Source organism: Schistocerca cancellata, chromosome 4 (genome assembly GCF_023864275.1).
Source record: "Schistocerca cancellata isolate TAMUIC-IGC-003103 chromosome 4, iqSchCanc2.1, whole genome shotgun sequence".
NCBI classification, from domain to species: domain Eukaryota; kingdom Metazoa; phylum Arthropoda; class Insecta; order Orthoptera; family Acrididae; genus Schistocerca; species Schistocerca cancellata.
The window spans coordinates 446228821-446245501 of record NC_064629.1 but is presented as its reverse complement, the minus strand read 5'-3'; the positions used below and the strand labels follow the sequence as shown (position 1 = coordinate 446245501).

General features: G+C 42.5%; 1 pseudogene; it reads right to left on the bottom strand.

Moving 5' to 3' along the window:
* Positions 1 to 2161: 2161 nt before the first annotated feature.
* On the bottom strand, positions 2162 to 2279 carry LOC126185508 (5S ribosomal RNA; annotated as a pseudogene).
* Between the last annotated feature and the right edge of the window lie 14402 nt (positions 2280 to 16681).

Genomic DNA, 16681 nt, shown 5'->3' with positions numbered 1-16681 from the left:
CGCTTCCGTGCTTAGAGATAAGTCGTGCAGTGCTGCTTTTGCTACACCGAACGCATGTAAATGAGCTTTATCTGTCTCGAGAAGATTATGATGAATACCATACATTCATTTCTCAGTTACTGGAACAAGCAGACAAGTAGTCCGTGAAGTTTCAGGATTGTAACTGCATGACATCTACTTCTTGCCACGATATTTCAGCTGACAACCATTCTGCAGTCGTTTGCAAAACACTCACCTGAAGATGGCTGAATAGTTGTCAGCTGAAATATCGTGGTAAGAATTCGACATCATCCGGCTGCAACTTCGAAGCATTATGTACTATCCTTTACGCCGGAAATATATGAAGAATCATATCCAGACAAGTGTTACGAATATTTGAGAATGAAGAGAAGGACGTTGTGTCACATGCTCGAGATGATTTGTGGTTACCTTGAAAATCAATCCAACTTCAGAAAATGCTTTTAACGAAAGAGACGCTAGTCGTATTCATAGGGAAACTTTCTTATTCTCTGTTTAATGCTTTGTTCAAAAAATTGAGGTTGCTCTGCGTCTGTTATTAACTCAAATTTTATTAAAGTACTTCTCAGCAGAGCATCTCGCACTAAGCCCGTTGAACCTGCTCGCAAACCATTTGCGTCCTTAGATTTATACTATCAATTCATTGTAAGCGAATAATATAATTTACCTACAGTTAATATCTTTTTCATAGTTGCTAAAGAAATAACGTTTCAAATTACAAATGATAGTGAAATGAAAACAATTTTATTACACAAACATCGAGTTACAGTTCACAAATGATTTATCACTTATATTTATCATCCTCACGATGCCACAAACTCCTTCCTTCTTTTACTGAACTGTCTAATGTTTCTCATAGTCAGTGATTTGCGTCTCTCGAGTCGAACGAAAACAAAAACCTGATTTAATTCCGATTACTGTCTCCCGTAGTCTGTACGTTCGGGCGACGAGACCGGTCACATTGAGACTAAGTACGTATGCGTACTGGTTCGAGAAGATCGGCCATCCTTGGCCGATAACATACGTCGGCGGAATCCTCTGACGATGGTGTCCCTGTGACTGCAGCCTCATGGGCACAGTTCTCTAGCAAATCAAAAGATAAACATTGAAAGTTCTCATTATTACACGGCCTTGAGATGGAAGAATTAGCGCTACACTTAGACCCGTATCACACTGTAAATCATCTTTGTCAAATATCTACTAGGATGTGCTGAAAAGTAATGCCTCTTAATTTTTTATATGTAAAGTTTTAAAGCTTTTTAAATAAAACAAACGTTAATTAAATTTTACATCTTTATTCTTCACGTCTATACATTTATTTCTCAACATAGTCACTCTTGTGGAGAACACATTTCTCCCAACGAGAGACCACTTTGTTGATAACGTCTCTGTAGACAGACTGACTTTGTTGACGGAGCCACAACCTCATCTCTGTTTGAACCGCTTCATCATTATCAAAGTGATTTCCTCGAAGATGTTCTTTAAGTTCTGGAAACAGATGAAAATCGGATGGGGCCAAGTCGGGACTGTATGAAGGATGATCGATCAGAGTGCAACCAAGAGGTCGAATCGTTGCAGCTGTCCCAGCGCTCGTGAGTCGTCTGGCATTGTCATGCTGAAGGAGAACACAACGCCCAGTTCCCGAGCGGAGAAAATCTCCAACCCGGCCGGGAATCGATCCCGGGACCGCTTGCATGTGAGGCGAGCACATTACCATCCAGCTAAGCAGGCGGACATGGCTGCAAATATGTAGATGTGAAGAATAAAGATGCAGAATGTTAATAACGCTTGTATTGTTCAAAAAGCTATAAGAGTTTTCACCTAAAAAAACATTCGGAATTTCAGCACGCCCTCGTGTATTACTGCAACGGAACCTAGAACACAGAACGTTATTCCAGTTGCAGGTTGCCTATCTAACGGCTTCCAGAAAAAAACTCCATCCGAAAAGGTCTTGGAAGGCCCAACGGCTCTGACCTGCCGCCGTGTCATAGTCAGCCTGCAGGCGTCGCTGGATGTGGATTTGGAGTTGCATGTGGTCAGCACACCACTCTCCTGGCCGTATGTCAATTTACGAGACCGGAGCCGCTACTTCTCAGTCAAGTAACTCCTCAGTTTGCCTCACAAGGGATGATTGCACCCCGCTTGCCAACAGCGCTCGGCAGACCGGATGGTCACCCATCCAAGTGCTAGTCCAGCCCAACAGCGCTTAACTTCGGTGATCTGACGGGAACCGGTGTTACCACGGCGGCAAGGCCGTTGGCTAACGGATTCCAGAGGCAACAAAAATTTCTTTTTCAATATTTCGATGGCCTCAATGGCAGAGCGGTTCTAGGCGCTTCAGTCCGGAACCGCGCTGCTGCTACGGTCGCAGGTTCGAATCCTGCCTCGAGCATGGATGGGTATCATGTCCTTAGGTTAGTTAGGTTTAAGTAGTTCTACGTCTAGGGGACTGATGACCTTATATGTTAAGTCCCATAGTGCTTAGAGCCATTTGAACAATTTTTTGCAGTATTTCGCATAATTATTGACCTAATTTAGAAATTTAAAATTTTGTCATTATCTACTCATTAAGAGATATAAACTTAAGTTAATAGTTCAAAACAATGAGACAAGAATTACACTTAGAAACAGCGTGTTTGCCTTGAGGCAGCGCTACTGACGGCGCGCAGATACCTGGAATTTATGTATCCAGTACTGAGAATGAGAACACTTAGCGATTTTGAACAAACTTTACACATATTTTCAAATCTTTACAAAAGTTTTTCTCGGTGACACCCCACGTCGAGTGATGAAATGAAAAAAGTTCATCACTTAGTACACTTTTGCTATTACTGCAGTAAAACTTCAGCATCAGATATGACGTTTTGTTTTATTAGTTCTTTACTATCGCTCTATTCGCAACACAGTTTGTAGACAATATCGACATATACCATTGAAGGTACTTGCAAAAGTATATTATTGTACGACACAAAGTTCAGGCAATATGACGGCACAGACATCCACATGCGTAAAAACTAGCGTCTGGTAAAAATAGCGCCCAATACAATAAAACTTCAACACAGGCATGACGTTTTATTTTATTACTTCCTTACTACTAAAACTATTCGCAACACACTTTGCAAACATTGTCTACATATATCACCGAATGTGCCCGCAAAACTGTATCATTGTACGACACATAGTTCAGAAGATACGACGTCATAAGTAATGAGATGCGCTTAGAACTTGCTTTTGCTTAAAATAGAGTGCAAAGTACCAATACTATATTCATCCAGTTTTCCACAATTAGAGCTCTTAGTAACTTCAAACAAATTTTATGCATAGTTTCAAACCTTTCCTAAACTTTTTCTTGCTTATATGCTTAATACTAAGTATTTAACACATTAACTCATCTTTATAGTAATCGGCCGTTTGAAGCTGTTTTATAAGTGAGAGTTCGAATCTTTGCAGAATCGGAGGTTTACTCGTATTTTATGAAAGACGTTTTATAAAATCTTGGACAGTGTAGTAAAGTACTCTTAACATATTTTTTGTAAAGGTTAGAGCGTATTCCCAGCTTTTATAAAATACACTCCTGGAAATGGAAAAAAGAACACATTGACACCGGTGTGTCAGACCCACCATACTTGCTCCGGACACTGCGAGAGGGCTGTACAAGCAATGATCACACGCACGGCACAGCGGACACACCAGGAACCGCGGTGTTGGCCGTCGAATGGCGCTAGCTGCGCAGCATTTGTTCACCGCCGCCGTCAGTGTCAGCCAGTTTGCCGTGGCATACGGAGCTCCATCGCAGTCTTTAACACTGGTAGCATGCCGCGACAGCGTGGACGTGAACCGTATGTGCAGTTGACGGACTTTGAGCGAGGGCGTATAGTGGGCATGCGGGAGGCCGGGTGGACGTACCGCCGAATTGCTCAACACGTGGGGCGTGAGGTCTCCACAGTACATCGATGTTGTCGCCAGTGGTCGGCGGAAGGTGCACGTGCCCGTCGACCTGGGACCGGACCGCAGCGACGCACGGATGCACGCCAAGACCGTAGGATCCTACGCAGTGCCGTAGGGGACCGCACCGCCACTTCCCAGCAAATTAGGGACACTGTTGCTCCTGGGGTATCGGCGAGGACCATTCGCAACCGTCTCCATGAAGCTGGGCTACGGTCCCGCACACCGTTAGGCCGTCTTCCGCTCACGCCCCAACATCGTGCAGCCCGCCTCCAGTGGTGTCGCGACAGGCGTGAATGGAGGGACGAATGGAGACGTGTCGTCTTCAGCGATGAGAGTCGCTTCTGCCTTGGTGCCAATGATGGTCGTATGCGTGTTTGGCGCCGTGCAGGTGAGCGCCACAATCAGGACTGCATACGACCGAGGCACACAGGGCCAACACCCGGCATCATGGTGTGGGGAGCGATCTCCTACACTGGCCGTACACCACTGGTGATCGTCGAGGGGACACTGAATAGTGCACGGTACATCCAAACCGTCATCGAACCCATCGTTCTACCATTCCTAGACCGGCAAGGGAACTTGCTGTTCCAACAGGACAATGCACGTCCGCATGTATCCCGTGCCACCCAACGTGCTCTAGAAGGTGTAAGTCAACTACCCTGGCCAGCAAGATCTCCGGATCTGTCCCCCATTGAGCATGTTTGGGACTGGATGAAGCGTCGTCTCACGCGGTCTGCACGTCCAGCACGAACGCTGGTCCAACTGAGGCGCCAGGTGGAAATGGCATGGCAAGCCGTTCCACAGGACTACATCCAGCATCTCTACGATCGTCTCCATGGGAGAATAGCAGCCTGCATTGCTGCGAAAGGTGGATATACACTGTACTAGTGCCGACATTGTGCATGCTCTGTTGCCTGTGTCTATGTGCCTGTGGTTCTGTCAGTGTGATCATGTGATGTATCTGACCCCAGGAATGTGTCAATAAAGTTTCCCCTTCCTGGGACAATGAATTCACGGTGTTCTTATTTCAGTTTCCAGGAGTGTATTTGTCAAAGGACTCTGACAGCGCAATACGGGGCCATAGTGAACTGGTGGCAGCAGAAAACTTCAGTCATCCTCTTGTCTGAGCGGTATTTCATTAACAAATACTATATCTCAAAGAATGCGCGATTTCTGTCGCCAAAGGACCAACAAATGCATTGTCATTGATGGAAGTCACTCAGAGTACCTCCTATGGACAAATGTTCAGATCCAAGAAAGTATGCGTTTCCGGATCCCTGTTTATTTGAACTGTTCTTCTTGTTTCGATGAGAACTACCATCTCTCAAAGTATTCGACACTTTTTGACGCCCTGTATACTCCGCAAGCCACTGTATAGTGAGTTTCAGTCCTATTCCATTTACTGTTTTAGCGAGGGGAGGGAATAATAATTGTTCATATTCCTGTGTACGTCCCCTATTCTCTTTTATCTTATGATCCCTGTGCCAGATATACAATGGTAGCAGCAGAAAAGTCGCACAGTCTTCCTCGAATCCCAGTTCTGTAAATTTTACCAACAGCGTTTCACTAGAACAACGCTGCCTTTAAAAAAGTTAAAAAAATAAAAAAGAGAGAGAGACGCCCGTTTACTTTTTCCTACACTTTCTTATGGGCTATACCGACCTGTTACGATCCTAACAGCTCGTCTCTGAATTCGTTCGTTGTCTACTGTCATATCTGCTTGATAAACACTCCAAATGTTGGAGTAGTGTTCTAGAATTGGTCCCGCTAGTGTCTTGTATGCAATTTCCTTTAATAGGCACTGCACTATTTCAGAACCCTTCAACAAATGTTATTTTTCCCTTCGCCTTTCCTACTATTGTTTTAACGCATTCACTGCATTTCATATCACTCCTTAGTATTATTCATAAATATTTGAACGAGGTTTGCCACTAATCTTTTAATCGAATACTATCAGGCTATTTCTCGTTGTTATGAGATTATCTTCCATTTACCCATATTTAAAAAGAGCTGACATTCATCACATCAAGTGGAAATTTTGTCTGAGTCTTCCTCCATCTCCTTACGATCGTCAAGTGACGAAGCTGTCCTGTGGATTGCAGCGTTGCCTGTAAAAAATCTCACAGTGCTGCTGATAAACCGTTTGTGCATACTGAGAACATACGTGGTTGTATTACGCTCCGTTGTGGCACAACCGACCTTACTTTCGCTCACTGTCTAGTATAACGTATCAAGTTCCAATAGCCAACATTCATCGAGTTTATCTCTTATCTCCCAAGGTACCTCATATCTCGTTATTAGTTATTAGTTAGCTGCGTAACGGCCAAGATACCTCTTATTTGGTTATTGGTTATTTGTTAATCACGTATCTGCCGCGATACGTTGTATTTGGTTATTGGTTGTTTTACGTCCTTGGTTATATGATAATCTCATATTTTCCATAGAACATCGAATTTGTTTATAGGTTATTTGTTAATCTCATATCTGTCAAGATACATTGTATTTGGTCGTTAGTTATTTGTCGACGATGTGGTACCGTGTCGAATGCCTTCCGAAAATCTAGGGAACGGAATATATTACAATCTGCTTATTGGTTCTGCAGTAGATGGATTTTGTTGGAAATACTCTATACGCTGCTCTTTTCAAACCCTCCATGAACCGATCATACGCCATGAGTATTTCAAAACGTGGAGGTAAATCGTTCATTTCCTCTTTTACCTGCGTTGCATGGTATATCATTCCGTCATTGTTAAAGTAGCTCCATTTGCCTAACCTAACCAGCTCCTAGAAGAAGGGCGACTGGTAACATCATGATCAAAGTGACATCCTGCTCGTACTTCAAGGGTGTCTCGTGATTTATCAATCGCTTACGAGAGCCATAGACAGAGAACATAGAGAGATAAGTATTAAATTTTTGCGGTATTTTTGGGGTGCTATATCGGGGTGTGAAATAACTATCGCTACTAGATTATAACTTTCCATCGTTCTAAGGATTTCTTCATCTTTTAACCTGTTGCGTAACAGCCTAACGTAGTAGCGCTAGCGTTATGATCTCTACAGGGAGGACAGAAATGCGAAATAACATTTTGTTATTATTACCATACAGTCCACGGTTCGTGGCCTTGCGGTAGCGTTCTCGCTGCCCGCTCATGGGGTCCCGGGTTCGATTCCCGGCGGGGTCAGGGAATTTCTGTGCCTCCAGATGACTGGGTGTTGTGTGTCTTTCATCATCATTTCATCCTCATTCACTCGCAAGTCGCCGTAGTGGCGTTAAAGAACATGTGGAACGGCGGCCGAACCACCCCGCGAGAGGTCTCCCGGCCACCAATGCCATACGCTCATTATTATTACCATACAGAAGTTAACATGCACTAAGGTGGCAAAAATCGTGGTATAGCGACATGCACATATACAGATGGCGTAGCAACGCGAACTCGACGTATAGAAGGGCAGCGCATTGGCGGAGCTGTCATTTGTACTCAGGTGATTCATGTGAAGGTTTTCGACTTGATTATAGCTTGCCGACGGGAATTAACAGACTTCGAATGCGAAATGGTAGTTGGAGCTAGACGCATGGGACACTCAATTTCGGAGACAATTAGGGAACTCAATATTAAAAGTGTGCCGAAAATACCAAATTTCAGGCATTACCTCTCACCATGGACAACACAGTGGCCGACGGTCTGCACATAATGACCGAGAGCAGCAACGTCGAGTGGTTCTAGGCGCTTCAGTCTGGAACCGCGCGACCCCTACGGTCGCAGGTTCGAATCCTGCCTCGGGCATGGATGTGTGTGATGTCCTTAGGTTAGTTAGGTTTAAGTAGTTCTAAGTTCTATGGGACTGATGTCCTCAGGAGTTAAGCCCCATAGTGCTCAGAGCCATTTGAGCAGCAGCGTATCCGTAGAATGACAGAGAAGCAGCATTGCCTGAAATAACCTCATGAATCAGTGCGGGACGTACGACGAACGTATTCGTTAGGACACTGCGGCGAAATGTGGCCTTAATGAGCAGTGGCAGTAGACAGCCGTCACGACTGTCTTTACCAACAGCACGATATCGCCTACAGCGGCTCTCCTGGGTTCGTGACGATGTCGGTTTGACGCTAGACGACTGGAAAACCGTGGCCTGGTCAGATGAGTCCCGATTTCAGCTCGTAAGATCCGATGACAGGGTTCGAGTGTGGCGCAGACCCCACGAAGCCATGAAGCCAAGTTGTCAACGAGGCACTGTGCAAATTAGCGGTGGCTCCTTAATGGTGTGGGCTGTGTTTTCATGGAATACACTTGGTCCCCTGGTACAACTGAACCGACCATTGACTGGAAATGGGTATGTCCGGCTACCTGGAAAGCATTTTCAGCCATTCATGGACTTCATGTTCCCAAACAACGATGGAATTTTTATGGATGACAGTTCACCATGTCGCCAGACCACAATTGTTCGCGATTGGTTTGAAGGACATCCTGGACAAATAGAGCGAATGTTTTGCCCAGCCAGATAGCTCAACATGTTCCCATCGAACATTTATGGGACATAATCGAAACGTGACTTCGTGTACAAAATCCTTCCTCAGCAACACTTTCGCAATTATACATGGCTATAGAGGCATCATGGCTCCATATTTCTGCAAAGGATTTCCTAAGACACGTCGATTTACTGCAATACGTCTGGCAAAAAGATGTTCGATACGTTAGTAGGAGGTATCCCATGACTCTTATCTCCTCAGTGTAATGCTGGTAGGTAATGAAAGTCATATAAATCTAAATGAATAGACTGTTAATTTTATGTGGGTTGCAACTACTTGTAGAGATGGTGGTATAGTTAACACTAGAACAATGGAATTTTTTTATGTAGCTAAAATGGCGACAGTGTTCAAATTAACCACATTTGGCGACCGAGACTTCTTGTACTTAATACAGTATTGATTTTAAAAGTAAACTTTTATTTATGAAAAGAACGTTCAAACTATTACCGTAAATATCTTCATCTGTAGTTATCTCTTTTTGTGATCTGATTCTTTCTTAGATAAGAATACAAAAGGATGTAAAATTATATTTTCTTATAATCATGAATCCTGAACGGAAACAATCAACTGCTTCGAGATAATGGTCATACACTTTCCACATACACGCGCCTAACAAGTGTCACACAAGTCAGTCGTCTTATTCTTGCATTCTGACACTCTGCACTGCTATCTGTGTCTGCTACTCGCAGTAGAGATGCTGTGGAAAACGATTGCGCCTGATAACGTTCCCTGTGCCTGTTCTATACAGAATCCATGCATTTGTTATGGTGAAATCCAGTAAATAGTAAAACATTTTTACTGGCCATCTCCGCGAAGGTGCTTCCACTGTGTATTGGCTGATCATCGGGTCCAATATATCCACTAAGTATTTCGCTTCATATTAAAATTCTATACTTTCTGGTCGACGCTTCATATCATTCCGAATTTCCACCCTTGAATCAAATGTACTGAGAAGGACCGAATTTTTAATTTTTCTTGCTTTGGTAAATGGATAAGAGGGTGCCTTCACGTTCCATCATAGTACACTACTGGTCATTAAAATTGCTACACCACGAAGATGACGTGCTACAGACGCGAAATGTAACCGACAGGAAGAAGATGCTGTGATATGCAAATAATCAGCTTTTCAGAGCATTCACACAAGGCTGGAGCCGGTGGCGACACCTACAACGTGCTGACATGAGGAAAGTTTGCAACCGATTTCTCATACACAAACAGCAGTTGACCGGCGTTGCCTGGTGAAACGTTGTTGTGATGCCTCGTGTAAGGAGGAGAAATGCGTACGATCACGTTTCCGACTTTGATAAAGGTCGGATTGTAGCCTATCGTGATTGCGGTTTATCGTATCGCGACATTGCTGCTCGCGTTGGTCGAGATCCAATGACTTTTAGCAGAATATGGAATCAGTGGGTTCACGAGGGTCATACCGAACGCCGTCCTGGATCCCAACGGCCTCGTATCACTAGCAGTCGAGATGACAGGCATCTTATCCGCATGGCTGTAACGGATCGTGCAGCCACATCTCGATCCTTGGGTCAACAGATGGGGACGTTTGCAAGACAACAACCATCTGCACGAACAGTTCGACGACGTTTGCAGCAGCATGGACTGTCAGCTCGGAGACCATGGCTACAGTTACCCTTGACGCAGCATCACACACAGGAGCGCCTGCGATGGTCTACTCAACGACGAACCTGGGTGCACGAATGGCAAAACGTCATTTTTTCGAATGAATCCAAGTTCTGTTTACTGCATCATGATGGTCGCATCCGTTTTTGGTGACATGGTGGTGAACGCACATTGGAAGCGTGTATTCGTCATCGCCATACTGGCATATCACCCGGCGTGATGGTATGGGGTGCCATTGGTTACACGTCTCGGTCACCTCTTGTTCGCATTGACGGCACTTTGAAAAGTGAACGTTACATTTCAGATGTGTTACGACCCGTGGCTCTACCCTTCATTCGATCCCTGCGAAACCCTACATTTCAGCAGGATAATGCACGACCGCATGTTGCAGATCCTGTAAGGGCCTTTCTGGATACAGAAAATGTTCGACTGCTGCCCTGGCCAGCACATTCTCCAGATCTCTCACCAATTGAAAACGTCTGGTCAATGGTGACCGAGCAACTGGCTCGTCACAATACGGCAGTCACTACTCTTGATGTACTGTGGTATCGTGTTGAAGCTGAATGGGCAGCTGTACCTGAACACGCCATCCAAGCTCTATTTGACTCAATGCCCAGGCGTGTCAAGGCCGTTATTACGGCCAGAGGTGGTTGTTCTGGGTACTGATTTCTCAGGATCTATGAACCCAAATTGAGTGAAAATGTAATCATATGTCAGTTCTAGTATAATATATTTGTCCAATGAATACCCGTTTATCATCTGCATTTCTTCTTGGTGTAGCAGTTTTAATGGCAAGTAGTGTAGTTTCATGTAGTGGGGCTTTTGGCATGCTTCTCTCTCCTTGAAAGATTCACCATACCTGGTAGGCTTATATCGTCACTGTACAATATTCACCCATATATAAAAATGTGAAATAATTATCTGTTGTCGTATTCCTTCCGCTTCTAAGGAATGGGGCCATAAGCTTCATGACAAACTGTTTACAAAAGGCTTGATTCTCTGGTCGATGTTCACTCCCTCCCAGCTATCGAAATTAGCTGAGCCATGTACTGTTAGAATCCATCAGGCCTTAGTGGTAAAAGTCAGTGGGAGGAATCGTCAGTGTTCAACGGTCATCTGGTTGAAAAGCCTTCCATGCGAGTTCCAGGTTTCACACTCCCCAGACCCCAGTGGAGAACCACCAACCGCATCCGAACAGGACAAGGGAACTGCGGATATCTAAAGCACAAATGAGGCTGGGCAACATCTCCAGATGGTGACTGTGGAGCTGCCCTGCAAACAATAAATCACATTGTTGGTGAATGCCCGAAATGAGCCTTCGGGGGATCAATAAATGACATCCACCATGCATCACCTGAAGGGCTCAACTGGATCAACAGACTGGACTTAGAAATCTCAGAACTTATGTAATGTAATAATTTAGCATAATACTTTGGACATTTGATTCTGTACCTGTATTTTGCTTGTCATTTCTTACGCCGTATACTTTTAAAATTATGTATTTGATCCAAGCTCTGCATCATCATACAATAAATAAATAAGTGGTAAAAAGCTGTTAATCAATGGTGATGATTTGTCTCGAACCAAAAGCAGGGAAAAATTTTCAGTGAAACAATTCATAACTCTTGATATGAAAACAAACTTCCCTTTTCGAATATTATTGACTTTTTTCCCTGATATAATAAGATTAAGATGTCACAATATCTTTAAATCTATCTCTGGATGTTTCGCAAAAGAACTACGGTCTTCAATTTTGTAACCACATGATATCGATTTCAATTCCCTTAGCGCAAAAAAGGCACAGCATACAAAACTGCATTTATACATCTAGGTCAGAAAGAGAAACACGTCAACAGTTGTTTCCAAGTTGCCTGTGGGTTTTTGCCTTCCCGCATTGTTTTATGTGTCTGAGCATTGTGTTATTCACGAACAGCCGCCAAGAACTAGCAGATGCTCGAATTTCGATGTTTCTCTTCGCAAGTGGCTTACGTCCTATTATCTGGCGTAAGAGTTATTTCTTTTGTATTCTTCTACATGCATGAAAGACATGATACAAAATCATTCATCCCATCCTATTTTTTCATAACTCAGAACGACACACAAAAATGGCAAAGGTAGCTGACACCTACCTCTTCCTCTGTCGTATCTAATGTCATCGCTTCGTAAGATATATGCTGGTTTTGATGGAGGAGTTTATATTGTTACAGTAACAGTGATTACCGTAGCTTCCACCGATACATCAATACTTCCGCTTCAACCAGCAATGGCTGGAATACAATAATCACTGTTAATTTCTGCTGGTCTTTCATTTCCTAACTTTCCGACTCTTGCTCTCATACTAGTTACAGGTATTATAAATGTAACATTACTCCCTTGTCTGGCACTTAGGACCCATGTTCATATCTGAATTATGACCCACACATAATCCAGCACTTAGGCACAATGACGTAATAATCAGCTCAGAAGCTTCAGCATTCGTTGTAGAAAGATGTCACAGTCACATGCAACAGAACGGACCATTTTTAGCACACTCATGCAGTATCTTTGCATCAAGGAACTTTAAGTGGTCAAAATAACCGCTGTCAGAATTCTTAGTACACAGTGCGAAATGAAAGCTATGAGTATACCTACAGATCTGTAATTTCTACAGGACAGTCTCTGTTGAAAAGAAATAAAAATCAGAAAATTTTAATGTTTTACAAAATAATATATTGTCGTTATAGATAAATAAAATTTCTAAATAGTCAATTTGACTCCATCTGTGGTTCTAGCGTCAAATGCTTTATCGTTTGGCGGATAAATATGGAAGTACTACCCTTCTCAATAATACAGAGTCCTCGAATCATGTTTTACTGGGAAATCTGAAATGTACATTCGGCTTCAACCACTTCTCTGGACTCCACTTCTCTATTTTAATTTTATGCATAATCTCTTTGTTGTTTTAGTCTTCAGTCTGAAGACTGGTTTGATGCAGCTCTCCATGCTACTCTATCCTATACAAGCCTCTTCATCTTCGAAAGCCCTATGAATCTGCTTACTGTATTCATCTCTTGGTGTCCCTCTGCGATTTGTACCCCCCGCACTTCCCTCCAGTACTAAATTGGTGATCCCTTGATGTCTCAGAATGTGTCCTCTCAACCGATTCCATATTTCAGTGAAGTTGTGCCACAAATGTCTTATCTTCTCAGATCTATTCAGTACCTCCTCATCAGTTGCGCGATCTACCCCATAATCTTCAGCATTCTTCTGTAGTATGATAGCCTGACACTGTCAGAATGTAAGTGATCTCTGAATTTGAATTATGTAGTCTTCTTATTAGATAAATTTATTTACCCAGATCTCAATAAATAAATATTTAGATAACTAGTTTCAGTAAGTCAACCTGCCATCTTCATATATGAAAAAGTATAACATAAAGATATTTACAGTCTAATAATCATTATAAAGAAGTTCTAATGCACATATTACATACCATCTATATTTATAGACCATTGTGCCACTCTATGTAGTGCACAGTAATTTTGTCATGGACATATTTGGGAGCAACTTTAATGTAAGAAAAACGGTTACGGGAAAACCAATGTCAAAAATATAACTTGTCCGAGATCAACATACCTCACCGGAGAAGACGCTCCAATGTAACTTTATAAATTACACAACAAAACCATGATTATCTAATGTATAACGTTACATTGGAGCTTCTTCTTCGACGAAGTATGTTCACCTCTGATATATTATATTTCATATTGGATTTTTCACAACCATTTTCTTTACATTATAGTTGTTCCCAAATAAGTCCTGACTAAACGACAGTGAACTACATGGAGTGACACAATAGCCTATGTATGTAGATGATATGTAATGCGTGTAGCAGAACATCTTCTTCATAACGAATAGCGTAAAAATTTTTTAATACTTTTCTGATCTGAATATGGCAATTTAACTTGCCAAAACTAGTTGTCTATGTATGTGTTTATTGCAGTCTGAACAAATAAACTGCGCTAGTAATAAGATTACATTATTCATTCTTCTGTAGTATCATCTGCGGAACTAGTTGGCGTATAAACTTTTACTGTTGTAGTGAATGTCGACTTAGTGTCTATCTTGGCTACGGTAATGGATTCACTGTGCTGTTCATGGTAGCTGACTCGCATTCCTGTTTCTTTTATTCATTATTGAACATCGCTGCATCAATTGAGATTTAGATGTTATGTCACAACATTCTGATTTTCTACAGGTAAATTACTTTCCACCTATTGATTTAAGCAAGCGGAAATGGAGTACTGCATTGATTGGGCTCGAAACGTATACCAGCATTCCTAGTGTCACTGAGTCATCAAACAATAAACTACATCTAGGAAGTTGTGGAAATACCAATGGATCATACGACACTGATGATTTAAATGCATTTATAAAACGATCTGTAAAAGAGTTTCAATTACGTGGAACCGTTAATAGGTTTAAAATAGAGATAAAAACAACATAACAGACAGATTTCGATGTAAAGGTTCAATAAAACCACTATGAGATTTCTCAAGGAGTCAAGTTTTGCAAAAGAGTTCTGACAACTAGTCAACTCAATTAGTGTATAAACTATCAGTTAGCACAGTTCATGTCGACTGTAATATTGCAATGAATGCACATCCCAATGGTAAATTGACTCACACATTCCAGATTCTTCCCTACAGTGGGCCCAAGATCTAAAATCGTTGCGGTGTCTGCCAACGCCATATGCCTTCCAGTGACTGTCAAGACAGTAGACCACCTCGAGTTGAATATTGTAGACCAGGATGAGTGTCTAGATGACTTAAATGTCATAGGCTGCCGTGACAGCCCATTCCGACATGTCTGCGCCATTATCCAAGATTTATAGCAACATGAAAAACTTCTGATAAGCATTGTAAGCAAGGATAAATTATTATCATTGCATGCAGAATTTTATGAATAACCGCTTACATATCCGTTGCTTTTCCATCCCTAGTAACCTGTGGCTTGGAATGGCGTCAAAAAATTGTCGCCAAGTTCTCATGTATACAGGGGCTGGGTGCCTTGTAGTCATAATCAGGGAACTGGCTATCCCTTATTTACCTCCCAATTACTTACCACCAGCATTGGTTTCCAAAACTGGGGTTGTATTTATAAAAAGAAAAAAATATTCTTATACTAGGTCTACAACTTTGCTTCCGTCGTTTTTCCTCGAAGTTCGGGTATTTATTGTGAAAAACTTACAAAAAATTATGATTCATAGTATTGCCCATCGCTGGCCACTACATTCTCCCATCTTTCGGATAGCATACGAATCCCGTGGCGGAAGAACTGGGCGTCTTTTGTGGGGATTCATGAATCGATTCAATTTTGCACTTGTTCATATGATCGGAAGTGCTGTTCAGTCAGACTGTATGCCACCGATCGAAAAAGGTGGGAAGGTGGTAGTCAGAGAGAGCAACATATGGAGGATACGGCGGGAGGGATAGGACTTCTCATTTCAACGTTTCCATGTATATTTCGACGCGTTTTGCGACATGAGGTCGAGCACAGACCTGCTGAAAAATTACCTTTACGTATCTATCGATGTATTGTGACCGTTTGTGTTTCAGTGCTGGGCTCGAACGCATCAATTTCTTTCGATAATGATGTCCTGTGACTGTCTTCGTCTGTTTCAGTAGCTACGAAAACGTTCTGTCTTCCTCCGTCATGCCGGTCTTCGACATCAAAATCACCGTTCTTAAGACGTTGAAAACATTCTCTGCACTTTTTACCACTAGTAGTTCCCTCACCATTGGTTTTACCCAGCATTTTAAGAGCCACAGCCGCAGATTTCTTCATGTTAAAGCAGAAAATTAAAACTTCCCGCAAATGGCGAGAAATGGGTACGTAAGTTGACGTACTTCATCGAGAATAACCTTAAGATACAATCACAAGTCGACTAATATTTTTACGGCATTATGTTTACAGATGCCTAAGCTTATTGTATTACACCTATGACCAACCACCCGAACCAACCTCACTTGCCCCTACCGCCGTCTATCGCAAAACGGCGGAAGCAATACCTATTGTCATCTGCAGCCAGTGAACTGGTCTCATTTGGTTTACGCGTAGTGCTTTCATGCATATCCATCACACTCACATCATTCATAAATACTTTAAATAAAAGAAAACGTCATATAATAATTACATGCAAGTATGAATTTTTTTTCAGCGCATTTAAAAAGAATGGTGCTGATGAGTGCAGTCATTATTGGTTAGTTGTGCTGGTTGAGACATCCAAAACCATCCCCTTGTCTCTAGAGCACCAATTATCTCTGTCAGGTTAGTGTATCATCGCCCCTCAATGGTGGAGGTACGCTGTCATCTGTAACATCAAAAAAGGTTCAATATATCGTCTCATACACGAACAAACAGGCAAACACATCCACATATAATGGTTAGAGACATACTCTCAATCTCCAGAGCGGTCTTCACAAGTCAGACAACTACTGATGTGAATTTCACTTGTTTGACTGTGTCCTCGTATGTATACTCACCTGGGGGCAACTGGAAGATGCATCCGCTTTTGGTCTG